At 53.4% G+C, this 14,888-nt stretch overlaps 1 protein-coding gene across 2 annotated transcripts in view; it reads left to right on the top strand.

The window, feature by feature from the left end:
• Nucleotides 1–14,888, top strand: part of EEFSEC (eukaryotic elongation factor, selenocysteine-tRNA specific) — a 248,017-nt gene that overhangs the window by 186,417 nt on the left and 46,712 nt on the right. The window lies entirely within an intron of this gene.

Below are 14,888 nucleotides of genomic sequence, written 5' to 3'. Positions count from 1 at the left end.
TGGTCCCAGCTTCTGAGGTTTTAAAACAAGGAAACTAAGGCCCAGAGTGGCTGAGTAGCCTGCGTTCTCCTAGCCCTCAGTCACAGAGCTGGGGCCTGCACCAAGTCAGGGGAGCCCCACGACACCTGTTCCTGTCTACTTCAGGGGTGGAGGTGGCTGTGTAGGACAAAGCCACCCCGGGCCCTCGCGCTAACTGTGGCAGACAGCAGCATTTCAGCTGGGCCGGAGGCCAGTGTTGTCAGTGGCCTCCTTGAGCTTCAGGTAAGAGGCTGGGCCTCACCCCTCCCAGCCTGATGACCAGGCCCTTGCTCTCGTGCCCTCAGTAGGAGCTGAGCCTTCATCAGGCAGGGTGGCTGCTGGATCATATCAACAGAGGGAGCATGGCTGGTCCTTGTAGGGCAGGCCTGGCCAAGCGGGTCCTCAGCCTGTGGGGTGGGGCCTGGCCAAGCGGGTCCTCAGCCTGTGGGGTGGGAAGTGTGGGGAATGATGGTGGCAAGGGGTGTCAGAGGGCAAGAGGTGGGAAGGTACAGGAAGGGGACACAGTGGAAAGGGGACACAGTGGGAGGGCTGGGCTGCTGGCTTCCTAAGGTGCCTGGTGTCAACACTGGATGCAGGTCTTGAGCCATGGGTGAGCTAGTCTGGTTCGCAGGCTTTTCACGAGAGGGGGCAAATGCAGTAGCCTAGACCCAAAGGAGGTCCTGAAGTCCTGGGATTACCTTCTTCCGGTGGGCCCCGCCCCCCTCCCTTGTCTCTCACTGTAGGTCTCAGTGGGAATCCCTGCCTCCTGGGCTTTAAAGAGATGGGGAGAGGATGTCCAAACCTCACGCCTCCCCAGATGTGGGCCCCTGCAGGGCAGGCCTGGCTGTGGGTGGTCCTGGGACTCCTGTCCAAGCTGGGTGAGCACGGCTATGCTGAGACCCCAGTGTTGGGAGGCCCTCAGCAGGGCTGCGGTTCCGTTCCTTCAACGGCAGGATGAGGGTTACCCCTCTGGGCGCAGGGCCCTGCCCACATCAGCATGGGCCCCAGCGTGGGGTCTGAGCCTCACCAAAAAGTCACTCAGGAGAAAATGTCAGGGCCTTGGGGGCCACAGGGTCGGGGCTTCCACTGCCACCCCTGACCTTGTATCTTTCCCCTCTCTCGGATCCCCACATTTCTCCTCTGGAACTCTCACTGCAGAAGCTCCCACTCCCTTCCTCCCTCTCTCAGGATTCTTCCTGAGACTCAGGCCGGATTCCCTTCCTCTCCTGCCTGTGTCTAGACCTGCCTTCTGATGGGAGAATCGGTAGAAGTTGCTTACTTACCCGCTCACAGTCCATCTGAAACTCAAGATCCTTAGCTCTGTAATCTCAGGCCTCCCACTTCGAGGCCAGCCTCACGCACTCAGGCGGACAGGCTTGGTCACCCTGTGCTGCTGTTGGAGTCCTGGAGCTGGAGCCATGACTGCCCCCACCCCCCCCACCGACCGCTGTTTGCTGTCTGTCCCTCTGTGAAGGTTGGCTTCCTCATCTGCGGAGCAGCAGCCTAAACTCCCAGGCTGCCAGGAGGGGTCAAGGACCAACCATGGGGGCCACTCAAAGCCTCCCTGGCCGGGGGCCAGCCCTGAGATGCTGATTGAGGACGAAGGTGATAAAGTGCACGTTGCTCGTTTGTCTCGCTTGATTTATTAGCAGTCTTATGAAGTATAATTATTCTCTGGTGAAATATCTGTCATGGAGTAATGTCCCACTTGGTGAGTTCATAGGTCTAATTGCCCCACACAGGCCTGCTGGTGGTGGAGCAGCAGTGACTTCCTTTGAGAATGAGGAGTGCGGGTTTGTGAGGAGCAAGTAAACATACCATTGAATGCCTCTTGCCTCCTAAGGGGCCGTGGGGAGGGTCCAGGAGACGTGCTGAGCCAGCCCCTGCCACCAGGCTGGGATGTCCCTGGGGCCACTGGCCCTTTCCTCCTCAGTCCTGGGAGGCCAGAAGTGGAGGCAGAAGAGCCCCAGAGTTGCAGTCAACAGACCCCGCGCAGACAGCCCGAGCAGAAAGCCTCCCTCCCACCAGGGACTGCTTCGGGCAGGGCTGTGGCTGTGTGTGGAGGAGTCCTAAGACTGGGGCCCTACAAAGAAGGAAAGAGAACCTGTGTCAGAGGTTCGCTTCTGGACCCAGGGGCAGGAATACACCTGCCTCCCGCCCCCCTCCAGCCGATCCCTACTCTTTTTACTCAACACCTACTGTGTGCCATTACGGGCTGCATACCTTATTTTGAAGCCTTATAAAAATTCAAGGAAGAGGTTATTATTTTCCTATGCACTTTTTTTGAAATTGTTAAGTAGATCACTTTCTTCCTCCTAAAATTATATGTAAATATTTGGGAGAGGTAATATATGCACATGGTAAAAAATAATTCAAATAACATGAAAAGTTACTCCCCAAAAAAAGCTCGTTTTCTTCCTGCTCTGAACTCAGGCCATCAAGGCCCCTCTGCAAAGGCAGCCATGCTGGAGACCCCCTCAAGACACGTGAAGCAACCTGCCTAAGGTCACAGGATGGTCGAGTCAGGATTTGAACCCAGCACTGACTGGCCTCTGAGCCCTTATCTCTCCAGCATGTCTGTTAGATTCTTGCCCAGTGAGCTGAGAGGCTAGTGTGCTCTCAAGAAGCTGAGAGCTTCTTGGCAAGAGACTTTTCTTCTTGGTCAGGTTGGTAACATTGAACTTCTGGGATCACACAGCCTGGACTCAACCCTTAGCAGTACCATGTAACAACTGTATGCCTTGGGCAGCCATTTTACATCAACAGGCTCATTCATTTGAGGAGCAGACTGTCTCCACCTCACGGTGAAGTGGCTTCATATCTAAGAGTTAAGTCTAGCTCAGGGGAAACGGGAAGGAGGTTTCCTAGTACAGCTCACGAGTAGAAGGCTGGACTTACTCCAAAAGGCAGCCCCATTTGCTTTGAGCAGGACCCAGAGTACACGGAGATTTTCAGATCACTTAGTTGGCCACAGTCTTTGCCATGTGGCAGACTGGTCAAACGTGGAGGCCTGGGCTTCAGTCCCAGCCTGACCCACTCCTAGTGTGGAAACATGGGCAGGACCAGGGAATTTTGCAGAGCTGCCCCATGGGGTGGGATGTCTACAACATCCCCCATTTATAAACAAGGAAGGCCCAGCCCTATACAGATATATGTTGAATGGATACTTTCCATCTGGATAGACTTAAGGCATACAGTCCTTCTGAGCCCATTGCCTAAAAGACATTTATGCATATATCTGGATGTTTACTTAGTTCCTGTGTGTGCGAGGCATTGGGGAGACAGCAAGGCAGGCAGAATTCTTGTTTTCACAGGGGAGACTGACAAGGAACAGTACCTTAGATGTTTTCAGGTAGTGGTAAGTTCTAGAAAGATCGTAACAGTGAGATAAATACAAAATGCTGAGGACAGTGCTTGGCACATGGAGAGGCCAGCTGTTAGCCCTCCCCGGTCTCCTCTTACTTCTGTGCTCTGCTTCACTTGCTCACACCGGAGGATGGGTCCAACTCTGCAGATGTGGCTTCACACGTTGGCGTCACCTACAGTTCTGTGGCCCTTGGGCCACATCCAAACAGTTGCCCTTGCCCCAAATCTGATCATCTTTAACAAGCTTCTTTTCTCTGGATATCTTTTTTTAGCTGCTACACTCAAACACGATTTAATTAACTTACCACCAGCAAATGGCTTTCCTCGCTTGGCTAACAAATGAACCACTTGGAAACTTACTTTGATTGTAGCCTATTCTCTCTCTCTTTCACTCTCTCTCTGTCTTTTTGTTTTGTGAAGAAATTCTGCTGTGATAAGATATATTGCTTGAAATTGTCTCGTTTTTGTTTTTTTTCTGTGAGCTGGGATTATTGTGATGTCAGTATATGCTGTATTTTATTAACACAGTCCATAAAAAACACAGAGCTCTGCCATGTAATTCGAAAAAATAGTAATCTGCACCTCACCAGGCATTAAAAGTGTGGCATTCGAAGTCCACTTTTCCTGTTTTGACATGGTGCCTGTGCACTGATAATAGAAATGAATACGTAAAACATACGGCTGGGTGAGCTGCTGTGAAGCCATCCCAGAGTCATGGCACCCAGTACCTCCTAGGTCTCTGTCCCAACTGCTCAACTCTGACAGTGGGCACAAAAGCAGCCATAGACAAGGTAGAAGCAAGTAGGTGTGGGGGGGTGCCACTAAGACTTTATTGATGGGCACTGAAATTTGAATTTCTCATAGTTTTCCTGTGTCGGGAAGTATCCTTCTTCTGATGGTTTTCAAGCCATTGGAAAATTGAAGAACCATTCCTATCTTGAAGGCCATACAGAAACAGATACTGGGCAGCATCAGGGCCTCTAGCTATAATGTGTCCACTTCTGATCTAAATGATAAATAGGACTCTTGAAACATATTGAGCATCCTGCAAGGAAAAGTCTAATCACCATCTACAACCACAGGTACTCAACTCTGTCTACAGTCCTCAGGAATTAGGTCCTGAGAATGGAGCTCAGGTTAACAGAAATGCTCCAGAGGTCTCACCTGAGGGAGAGAAGAAGGGAAGTGAAGGTGTTCTAAAGGGCTAGTCTTTCTAGGGAGAGGGCTTGGGAAAGGGGGTTAGAGCCTGTGGTGGTGAGGGAGATGCTTACTATCCCGTTTTCGAGTAAAAATGTAGAAAGATGTGTCAGATTATAAACACAAAGAGGAAGAAACTATGAATGGAACTGGAAGGTATAGCACTTCCACACACACAAAGGAAAAACTGGAATGTATTTGATTGAATCAACAAAAATGAGGGAAACAAAAACATAAATAATGACAAAAAAACAGAAATAAGTCATTATATCTGTCATTATACTAAACGTGAATGGCCAAATTCTCCTATTAATACAGAGATCAGTAGTTTGGATTAAAACAAATATGCCATTTATAGGAAACACACAGTGGTAAGTGAAGGCTACGAATAAAAGGATAGAGAAATGTCAGGTTACTGAACAAAAAGTATGGGTGATAATTTCTGACAAGTTAATTTCAGACAAGCTAGAATTTCAGACAAAAATACAAAGATAAGGGGAGACATTGCGTAATGATAAAGGGCATGGTTACAAACTTGCACCCACCAAACATGTAGAAACAAAATCTGTTAGAAATCCAAGGAGAACTTGGTAAAAAAAATGGAGTCATAATTATATACTGGGGCACTTTAGAATGCAGATTCTGAAATTGGACAGGCCCACTAAACAACAGATAAGGACACCAAGTCATAACATGATTGCTATGCTTGATTTCTAGATAGAAATTTTTAAAAATACACTTTCTCTTTTTTTTCCGTGGAACATTTACAAAACTGGACTTTCAGCAATAGTCATTCAAAAAATATTTGTGGAATACCTGTGTGCTATTTTCAGGGCCTGGGGATATAGCGGTGAATTAGAGAAACAAAATCCCTGTCTTTGTGGAGCTTAAGTTCTGGTTGTACCTGTGGCCACAGAGAAAACCCTAGTAGACTTTTAAAAGTAGAAAACATGAACAATTAAAATTAGAAATGAAGATTGGATATAGACACACTGATGTTGTGTGTGTCTGTGCATTTGTTCATGTTCAAACACATTGTTTCATGTGTTTGCAACTTGGAAATTTGCAGGCAGCAAGTTGCTTTTCGTTTGGCTAAGGCTTTTTCCTCACATTGTTATATAATGTAGAACCCCCCTAGTAATAACTTTTTCTCTTTTTTCAGTTTTTTTTTCTTTCCTTTTTTTCTTCCTTTGATCCTTTAATTATATCACAAAGAAAGTCTTAGATTCCCTTGAAGGTGATTTTAACACTCCTGTGTTCCATGCTAATCTGCCTTTTGAACAGGTAGGAAAACAGGACCAAGATACATCCTTCCAGTAGCCAACAGTCTGTGACTAGGATCCAGTTTATTTTTTTAATCGTATTTACTTTACCGTCAGGTTCCTGTTTATGGTGACTCTTGTTTTCTCTCTAGGGTACAAAGTGAAGTTTCCCTTTAAGCAGAGGTATTTAAAGAGAACAATTAGGTAAAGGCTCTTTCTTTGCAGGTGTGCAAAGACCTGGTGAAAGTGAAGGGGGGTAGAGAGTGTTTCTCAGCTGGAATGGAGCTGCTAGGCCATGCTCCAGAGGTCCTTGCCTTGTAGCCACATGAAGAGTCACACCTGCTGCCCCCCTGTAAGTGGGCCAGAGTCACAGGAAATGTGTCCTTCCTATGAAGACAAAACGCCTGGGGCATTCAGAGGGGCTGCAGGGAGCAGGAGAGGAGCAGGGTCTCTGCTGGCGGGAGGGAGATGATCTGGTGAGGGAAAAGTACAAAGAGCTGGTGACTTTGAGCTGTGCCTTGTGACTGGTCAGACTGGCAGGACTTGGGGGTCCCAGGGCCAGGCTCTGTTTCTGCAGGGGCCCAGAGGTCTGGCCCTGGGTGTTTGGAAAAGGGCCCTCAGCCCAGGGCATCCAGCAGCTGGAGGATGGGAAGGGAGCTTCAAGGGGCAGGTGGCCTGACAATCGAAGCCACCAGCAGGGCCAGCAAGCGATGCAGGCTGGGGGCTGGGGCAGGCTGGGACTTCATTCAGATTGTGCTGGAGAAATCCTCTGAGTGGGGTCAGCCAGGGCAGCCTGCAGAGTGGGTGTCCACTCAAGGTCCCCAGACTTGTCCCCTCTTACCTGGCCTGCATACCCAAGGCTCCCTCTGAGCCTGGGTACTCCAGCTTGAGTCGAGTGGTCTGGCCTGACTGAAGCCACTTACTCTCTGGGGCCCTGTTTCCTCATTTGTAACAATTACCTGGGCAAAGGTGGGGCCTCTGAGGGCGCCGTGCCAAGGACACAGAGTGCTGGGCGCTGCCTGCCTCGCCGTGGTCCACTTCACACCTCTGACTGCTCCCACACCCCAGGGGCCCTCCTCACCTCCCTCCCTGCCTCAGCAGCTTGCACGGCTCCACCCATATCGTTTTTCTCCCGAACAAAGGTGGTCGTGCCAGCTCTTACTCAAAAATCCCTTTGGGCCCACCTCACGGCCAAGGCAAAGACAATGCTCACACCTTAGCTGCCACGGCTGGCCTGCCACGAATTGGGAAGTTGGGTCTCAGGGTGCGGCAGGCCGGGGAGGCAGGCATGCAGGACCACTGGGATGCCTCTTTGCGACCAGGGCTAGAAGAGAGCAGAGGAGGAGACCAGGCGTGGCAGGGTCTGTAGGCCGAGGCCTTGAAGGCCCAGGGAATTCAGGCTCCAGCGAGGGCCCCAGGGGGATGTTGGATGGCCCCCATTGTGAGACTTTGGGGGAGTCTCTTCCGCACAGTGTCCTTACTGGAAAAACAGGGCTTATACTCCCTACTCCATGGGCTGGTGTAAGGCAGGAAGATGAGTACATATAAAATGCTGAGTGCTGTCCCTGGCATGGTGGGCCATTGTTAAGCAGTGACTCTCCTCATTGCTATTTGCTTGGACTTCCCTGAGGGCACAGATGCCTGGGTTCCCAGCTGGGGTGGTGGCAAGACACTGGTGCCCACGTCCCTCCTGTGGTGGGATCACGCCAGGCATGCCGACCATCCTGGCTCTGGCACCCTGGCGCCGGATGGGGCAGGCCTTAGGGCTGGGCCAAGGAGCCTGCGGCATCAGCCTGACCAAGTGGAAACATGCAGACGCCACCAGGAGCTCTGGCCGGCTTTGAAGTCTAAAGCGGTGCTGCCTCCCAGCTCTTGGCTCACCCCGCTCCACTGCTGATGGCTTGTTAAATGTGCCCAGGGCCCTGGAGAGCATGCTGGCCAGGGTGCAGGCCGGCCCTGGCTCCCTGCAGCCCTTTCTGAGTGGGGGGCCATCTGACAGACCCCTGCCTGGGGGGAGGTAAGCACGGCCATCCACCTGACCCCTTAGGCCACTTGGCTAACCCCTGCTGCCCTGGGCCCTTGTCTAGCAGGCCAAGGGCTGTGTCAGTTCCCAGACCACTCGAGAAAACAGAGGTGCCCCCTGAAACCGGGGGAGATCAGACGGCTGTTCTAGTACACAGGTCCCGGCCCAAGCCCTCTACCCCTCGCCTCCCTCCAAGTGTCAGCATCTGAGACCAGAAAGTCTTATTTTAGCCGCTGAAGGCGCAGCTTGCTACAGACAAGTGGGGACTTGCCCATTGCTGGGACTGAGGAAGCCAGCCCCACTGGCCGGAGAGGTGGGACAGAGGTTGATGCCTCCTCGGCTGGGCACCTTCTGTGATGCCCAGAGCCTGGCCTGCCCTAGGCCTTCTCATTGGGCCTTTGCAACTCACTTGATCAAACGAGACGAACTAAGGGCTGCTTTCCTTTTGTGGCTTGACACTACGGGATGGCAGTGAGGTTGGTTGTCGCTCACAGCAGTCTTTCACGTTGGAACGCTTGCCTCTTCTCACAGCAGCCTTGGAGGTGGACACATTCTCCCTGTTTTCACTGGAGAGAACACTGAGGCTCAGAGAAGTGACGTGGCCTGCCCTAGGTCACCAGCCACCCTACCTTGCAGGCCGCTCCAGGGCTCCCTGCTCCCTGCCATGGCCCTGCACTGTCAGGGAAGAAAAGGCAGCCTCCGGGCTAGATACCAGAACAACAGCGTTGCAGAGACCCCTGGGGAAATTGTCAGTCCTGGTGGCCGTCAAGTGCTCTGGCAGAATTACCACCCTATGCGGGAGCCTTGTCAGGTTACCTTGGTGATCCAGGCAACTTCTGAGCTCTTCCGTCGCAGACCCTTCCCTGGCTGCTGTCTTCTGCAAGGACCTCACTGTGGGCTGCAGGGTACGAGGGAGAGAACCAGAGTCCCAAGAGCAGCCACTGGCATGTAGTCTCTATGGAAGTAGATGTCCACCTCCTTGCTTTTCTTCAATGAGCTAACTCTCCATCTTGTAGTTTCTGAGTATGTCTTAGTTGTTCTTGCCAACACCAACACCCCTAATCCCGAAAACAGCCTTTTCAGAGGAAGAAACTGAGGGTCAGGGAAGTCCCTTGCCCAAGGTCATATTGCTGGAAGAGGCGATCCAGACTCAAACCTTCCCAGTCCTCCCTCATGCTTTAGTCCTCCCCACAGCCAGCGGAGCGAGCATCTCAGGGTCCCACCGCACAGCTGGCTGTCCCTCTTTCCTTGGTGCCACTTCTCCAATTTGAATTCAAAGAGCCGCTTCAGGACTTGGGTACTTCCCAAGCCTCATCATGGGAGCCGGGCCCCAAGAGAGACACACACATGTAATGACATAATTATGTGCATTGGCAGCCAGGTTCCCACTCAGAGGCTGGGGGCAGTAGGGACTCGCCTGGCGTGGAAGCGAGAGCCTGGGCTTCCATGCACAACCAGTGACTGCTCTTTGGGAACTCGCCCTCCGGTGACTGAAGGCTCATAAGCGAAGCAAAGTATTCATGCAAACAGTGAAAGTCCCCACTTAGAGCTATTGTTGTAACTGCGCTGGCCCAGGTTCAGCATTGTTCCCGAGGAGCGGGGCTTGCTGAGTAAGTCCCACATGCATTGCCTGTGGTTTGACGTCACAGTGATTGATTTCAACATAAAAACCTCCAACTGTCCTCTGAAGGTTTTTCCTCGTTGGATGTGCCGGTGTCTGATCTCTGAGGTCTCTCTCCTTTAGCTGGAAGAGTCTATAGTTTGGAGACAAGCCCAGCCACTGGGCAAGCACACATGTTCTAGAAATGGATAGGGCCGAGAAAATACATTACCTCCAGCCCTCTGCCCTCTAGGACAGGACAAATGATGACCCCTCGTCTTCCAGAAGTTCCCCAGAAATGCTGTTCTCAGTGCCTCCAGCAGGAAGGGCTACCATCCCTTGCCGTAGCCAGACTTTTAATGAGGTTTCTCTCAGCGATCATTTGTGTGTCCCCTCTTTGCACCACACCCCTGGTAATATCTGGAGGGCTCATGTTCTGGAAATGCAGAAATGCACTTAGGCCAATGCCTGCCTTCCAAGACCACCCTTCTTCCAACTGGGGCAGCCCGTGCCGACAAGCTGTGGCTGGGCTGAGACCCACACATAGGCTTTGTCCCTGCCTGTTCCCAATATAGCCCTCTGCCGGGGACTCTGCTGCCCACAGGGGGCTATGGAAGAGTGCCATGGGCTGTCGGCAATGTCTGCTCACATCTGTGTGTGGCAGCCAGTGGGGCGGGGGATGCAGGACCTGCCCCTGCACGCCCCAACCCCCACCCGCCTTCCTGTGTGTGGTGCAGCCAGGTGGGTCCCAAGGGAGGAAGACACTCTGCCCAGGGAGCACAGGCCAGGCGGATGACAACTCTGTGTGAACCTGCCGTAACTCTCTTAACACTTAACCCACCTTGTGGATGGGGAGGTAAGGCCCACAAGGGTTAGGCCATGGGCCAGAGTCTCCAAGACCACAAGACCAAGACTTAGAGCCCAAGTAGGCTGGCTCCAGAGCCCAGGCTCTGGCCCACGGCACAAGCAGGAGCTTAGCATTCCCTCTGGACTTGGCCCTTTTGTGGGAAACCTTAAGAGCCATGTTGGACGACAGCATTCAAGTCTGTTCTTAGCTGCTGCTTCTGGCTAAACACCTCCTCTCCTTCCACCGTCCCTCATGCCTGGTTTCCCATCCTCTTAGCCTTCTTTCTTTCTTATTTCCAGTGTGCCCACATTTCCCAGGCTGTACTAGAATTCACCAGAAAGGTAACTTGCCTCTTGGCCCCATAACCATAGGTGGAGGAAAGCTTACCCTCCTTCCAACCTCATTTTGTGGATGAGGAAACTGGGGAGGCCCTGGGGGGTCTGCAGCTTTCCTCACTGGTCTTCAGTGCATTCTGGGCCTGGCAGCCTCCACCCTGGGTAGCCCCAGAAGCGACCAGAAGCACTTCAACAGCCACGAAGCCAGCCCCCCTTCCTGTTGCGTCGCGCCCACTGGGCTGGCAGGACATCCTTGGCTGGGTACTTGGGCTGCACCTCACTTCCTTCCATGTAGCGGCCAGACTCCATCTGTCTTCCCTCTCTGCTGGTGGCTCCTCCAGTGGCTTGGGGTTTTCAGGAGCTGGGACTGGCAGGAATGGGGCTGGATTTGCAAGCCAGTTTGGGTCCAGCCAGTCTTGGCATGGCTCAGGGGAGCCCAGAGGGTGGGGAGTGCCCTGGCTGGGCTCGTTCATTGCCACCACACCTCCTTCTCTTCCAGTCTCATGCCATGGGGGCAAGTGTAGGGAAAGCTGTAATGTGTGACTCTGGGCAAGTCATTTCACTTTACTGAAATCCTATAGGGCTTTTCTGAAGATTCACTAATGCTGTGGAGGTGCCTCTCCCGGAGCATGGCCGAGGACAAACTGTGGCTCTCATCTGCTGAGGGTGGGATGGGAGAGGAGGTGCTGAGAGCTGGACAGTCTGAGGGAGGAGGAGTTTGCTGCCAGCTTCTCTCACTGTCCTGGCAGCTCATGTCCGTAGTGCGCATCTAGGCCATCTTCAGGCTCCTGGAAGGATCCTCCTAGGCTCCTGGAAATGACAGCACCGACCATCAGCAGACAGGGGGTAGGGGTGCCAGCGTTCCCAAGACCACCCTGGGTTCCTGGCAGTGCACCGAAGGCCAGCCTTCTCACCCACGTTGCCTGACCCTACAAGTGGAATTGAAGACACAGAAGTTACCAGGAGGGGACATTCCACCACAGTGCCATTAGGCCTTCTGGCCAAGCCATCAAACAAGAGAACAGGAGTGACCCGGGCACTCCCTTTGAACTTGAATCCTTTCTAAACCACCATTCCAGCCCCAGGGAGGCCACGAAGTGGCAAGCAAGAGGGAGCCTCCTCGGGCCCCTCCTTAAGGGTCAGCAAAAACCCATTCGCTCCTTACCTTCCCGGATGCTTAAAAAAATATTGTGGTAGTGTAGGTCAGTGAACTGACCAGCCCCACACAGCGGCAGGATTGCAGGGCCCGCCAGCCCGCACACTGGCCCCACTTGGTCAGATGAGAACATAAGAAGTGCTGGGAGCCCCCGCTTCCCCAGCCCTAGGCTTTTGTTTATGTAGCACTTAAACCAACTTTGGGGTCGTTGCTGTCTGCCTTTAAAGCCCTGAAGCTTTTTGAAGTTCCCCTGTAGTTAATGAAATTAGTCTGCCCTCCTTGCAAGTCCTTGGCTTGGGGGAAGATGGATCCTTCTCTCTGTCTGTGGCATTTTGCTTTTTAAGTTAATATTCCATAACCAAAAGGAAGGGGGAGGGCAGGGGAGAAGGTGCAGCAGGAAGTCTTCTGAAATGCCCTCTTGCCGATAGGTAGCATGCCTGCCCCCAACCTCATGGCCCCAGTCACGACGGAGCCCAACTTCCAGGCCCATTGGAAGGCCAAGAGATGGCCCGCTGTGCTCCAGGAATGGCCGGCACTGGGGCGTGCAGGGAAACCAGGTACAAGACGAGGCTGTTGGCTCCCTCTCCGATGGAACGTACCACCCCACCGCAAGTCCACTCGAGTGATTTTCTTTTGCCCCCAAAGAGCCAAGAGTCACCTTCTGTCACCAGCGTCTCCCTCCCCACCCATGTATCATGTGCATATGTACTGGGATCTGTCGTGGTTCAGGGCCACATGAGAGAGACCTCCTGGTCTGTCCGGTGAGAGACACAGACAGGCCAGCTACCTGCGATGAGACAGAGCGGTCAGGCCTTGGGACAGAAGGTGGCTGCCGCGTGGGGAGGCTGTCTGAGAAGAGCTCATCCAAGCTGAGCCTGGGGGAACTGCTTGGGGTCTGGGGCAGGTATAGAGTTGGGAAGGGGGTAGGGGAATGTAAACGTGTTCTTTATGTTCGCCGCCTTGATGATGGTCATGGTTTCACGGGTAACTGTGTATCTCAAATTATCAAGTTTTACCTAAAATGTGCACATGCTGTTATGTGTCAGTTATGCCTCAATGAAGTGTTAAAAATGAAAGCCCACGGGCAGGACTGAGCATTGCATACGTGCTGACGATCACAGTTAGGCACGTGTTCAACTTTGACTTAGACCTTCAAGGAGCGCACAGAGAGTAAGGCTGTGTACATGCGGAAATGCTGCTGCGGAGAGCAGAGACCTGCCTCTGCTTTCACGGACTGGGTCCTGCTTGGGAAGAATAAACGAGGAACAGATAAAGCTCTGGTGTCATCTCAGGGAACGATCTGTGCTCTGAAGACAGACAGGACCAGCACATGCCAAGGAGCGAGGGCCGGGGTGCAGGGGGACACAGATATGAAGGCCTTGTCTGGGGCCCTTGCTGGGCTCCAGGGCCTGCCCAAGAGGGGGACACCCTGTCTGCCAGTGAGCAGTTCAAAGGCAGTGGGGCAGAGGGAGAATATAACTACCTCCAGGAGGAGATGCATGAGCCCCTTGAGGCAGGAGCTTTGATTTGTCCCCGGTGACATAGTTGGGTGCAGGGTAGGCTCTCCATAAGTATTTGTAGGGAGAAAGGAAGGAAGGAAGGACATTCTGAATTTGGGGTGAATTCTCCGCCTGGATTGCCCATTGGGTCCCCAGGGTGCCTTTTATGAGATGAATCTCTAGGTAGGTCGTAAGCTCCTGGTGCAAGGACTGTGTCTTTTGTCACTTCTCAGCCAGCCATGATGCTGGGGACAGGGCTTGTGTCTCAGCTGGCTCAGTCTCATGGGCCAGCAAAGGCCTGGGACCCACCCATCCTGCCCAGAGTGCCCCAGGGCATCCCAGCAGCCCCAGCTCGGGGAAGGGCGGTGGTCCCCTCACTCCCTGAATGCTGCAGCACAGGCTTTGCAGAAGCCGCCACGCTTGGCTTTGCGCTTCCACTGTGCCGCTGGCCCTGACAACTGCAGTTCTCTCAGCTGTCGCCTCAAACCGCCCTGACGCAGTAATGAAAACCCCTTGTAGACTGCAGTGCTCGAGGGCTCAGTGGGGTCCCCGCTAAATGCCTCTGTCTTGGGCTGGGTGCCCCGAGGCAGTCTCTTTCTCCTAAGGACAGGCGGCCTCTCTGCAGCACAGGCTAAGCTTAGGACAGGAAGTGGCACTGAGCTGCTCTGGTCAGGGGGAGCACGGACTGGCTAGGCCGGAGCCATCGGGTCCATTCAGCCAAACATCCTGGGCCCCTCCCGTACCTGGGCTCGGCTGCCAAAGGTGAGAGGCAGCCGTGCCTCCCGGGCTCCAGCCAGGCTGGGAATGGAGCTCCGCGTCCAGGCCACTCTGGTGGGTATGGAGACAGGACTCCTGGGAGCTGGGAAGCCCAGGAAAGCATTTGGGGCTGGTGACATCTGTTTGCCCTCGCTCCCCATGGCCTGCAGGTCACGGCTTCCTTCATTTCACCCAGCAGCGCCCACAGATGGGGCAGAGCCCACAGCAAGCCAGCCCACAGGGGAGCTCTGCTGGAGCTGAGTCCTGAAGGACGAGGAGGAGTTCATGTGTGGGAAGGAGATTGGTGAATTATAAAGGGCTGTGCGAGTGGAAATGATTATTCTTATCGTTATTTGTATCCGATTCATCCATCACCGGGGAGAGGAGGAATGCAAGTACCTTTTATCTGGTGCTATGAATCAAATAGAATAGGATATGTTTTTCTAAAAGGATTTTAGGGTAAATGGGACAGTTTCTGCCTTTCAAAACAATCCATCTGGGGCCCATGGCCAAACCTTGGTGTCTTGGGCTGAAGTGAGATGTTTCCGAGGTGGAGGACAGCCCAGCCCACGGGGGTCCCCCATGAGCCTCAGCCTCAGGAGGAAAGCACGTGGAGACAGCAGGTCCCACCGCCGGCAGCACTTCTGGTCTCCATGCTGCTCCCCAGGCTAGTGCCTGCTTGGACTCAGCCCTGGTCCCCAGAAGCACCCACGCTGGTGCACAGGGCCTGGAGAGCAGGAGGAAGCCTCCCCCGTTTCCCAGTGGCAGCCGCGTGGGAGCCAGCATGCCAGATGCCAGGTGAAGCATGGGTCCCGCTCCAAAGTAGAAG

This window comes from Meles meles, chromosome 20, assembly GCF_922984935.1.
Source record: "Meles meles chromosome 20, mMelMel3.1 paternal haplotype, whole genome shotgun sequence".
Taxonomy (NCBI): Eukaryota; Metazoa; Chordata; class Mammalia; order Carnivora; family Mustelidae; genus Meles; species Meles meles.
Note: the sequence above shows the minus strand (reverse complement) of the source record. Positions and strands in the feature narration are given on the sequence as shown.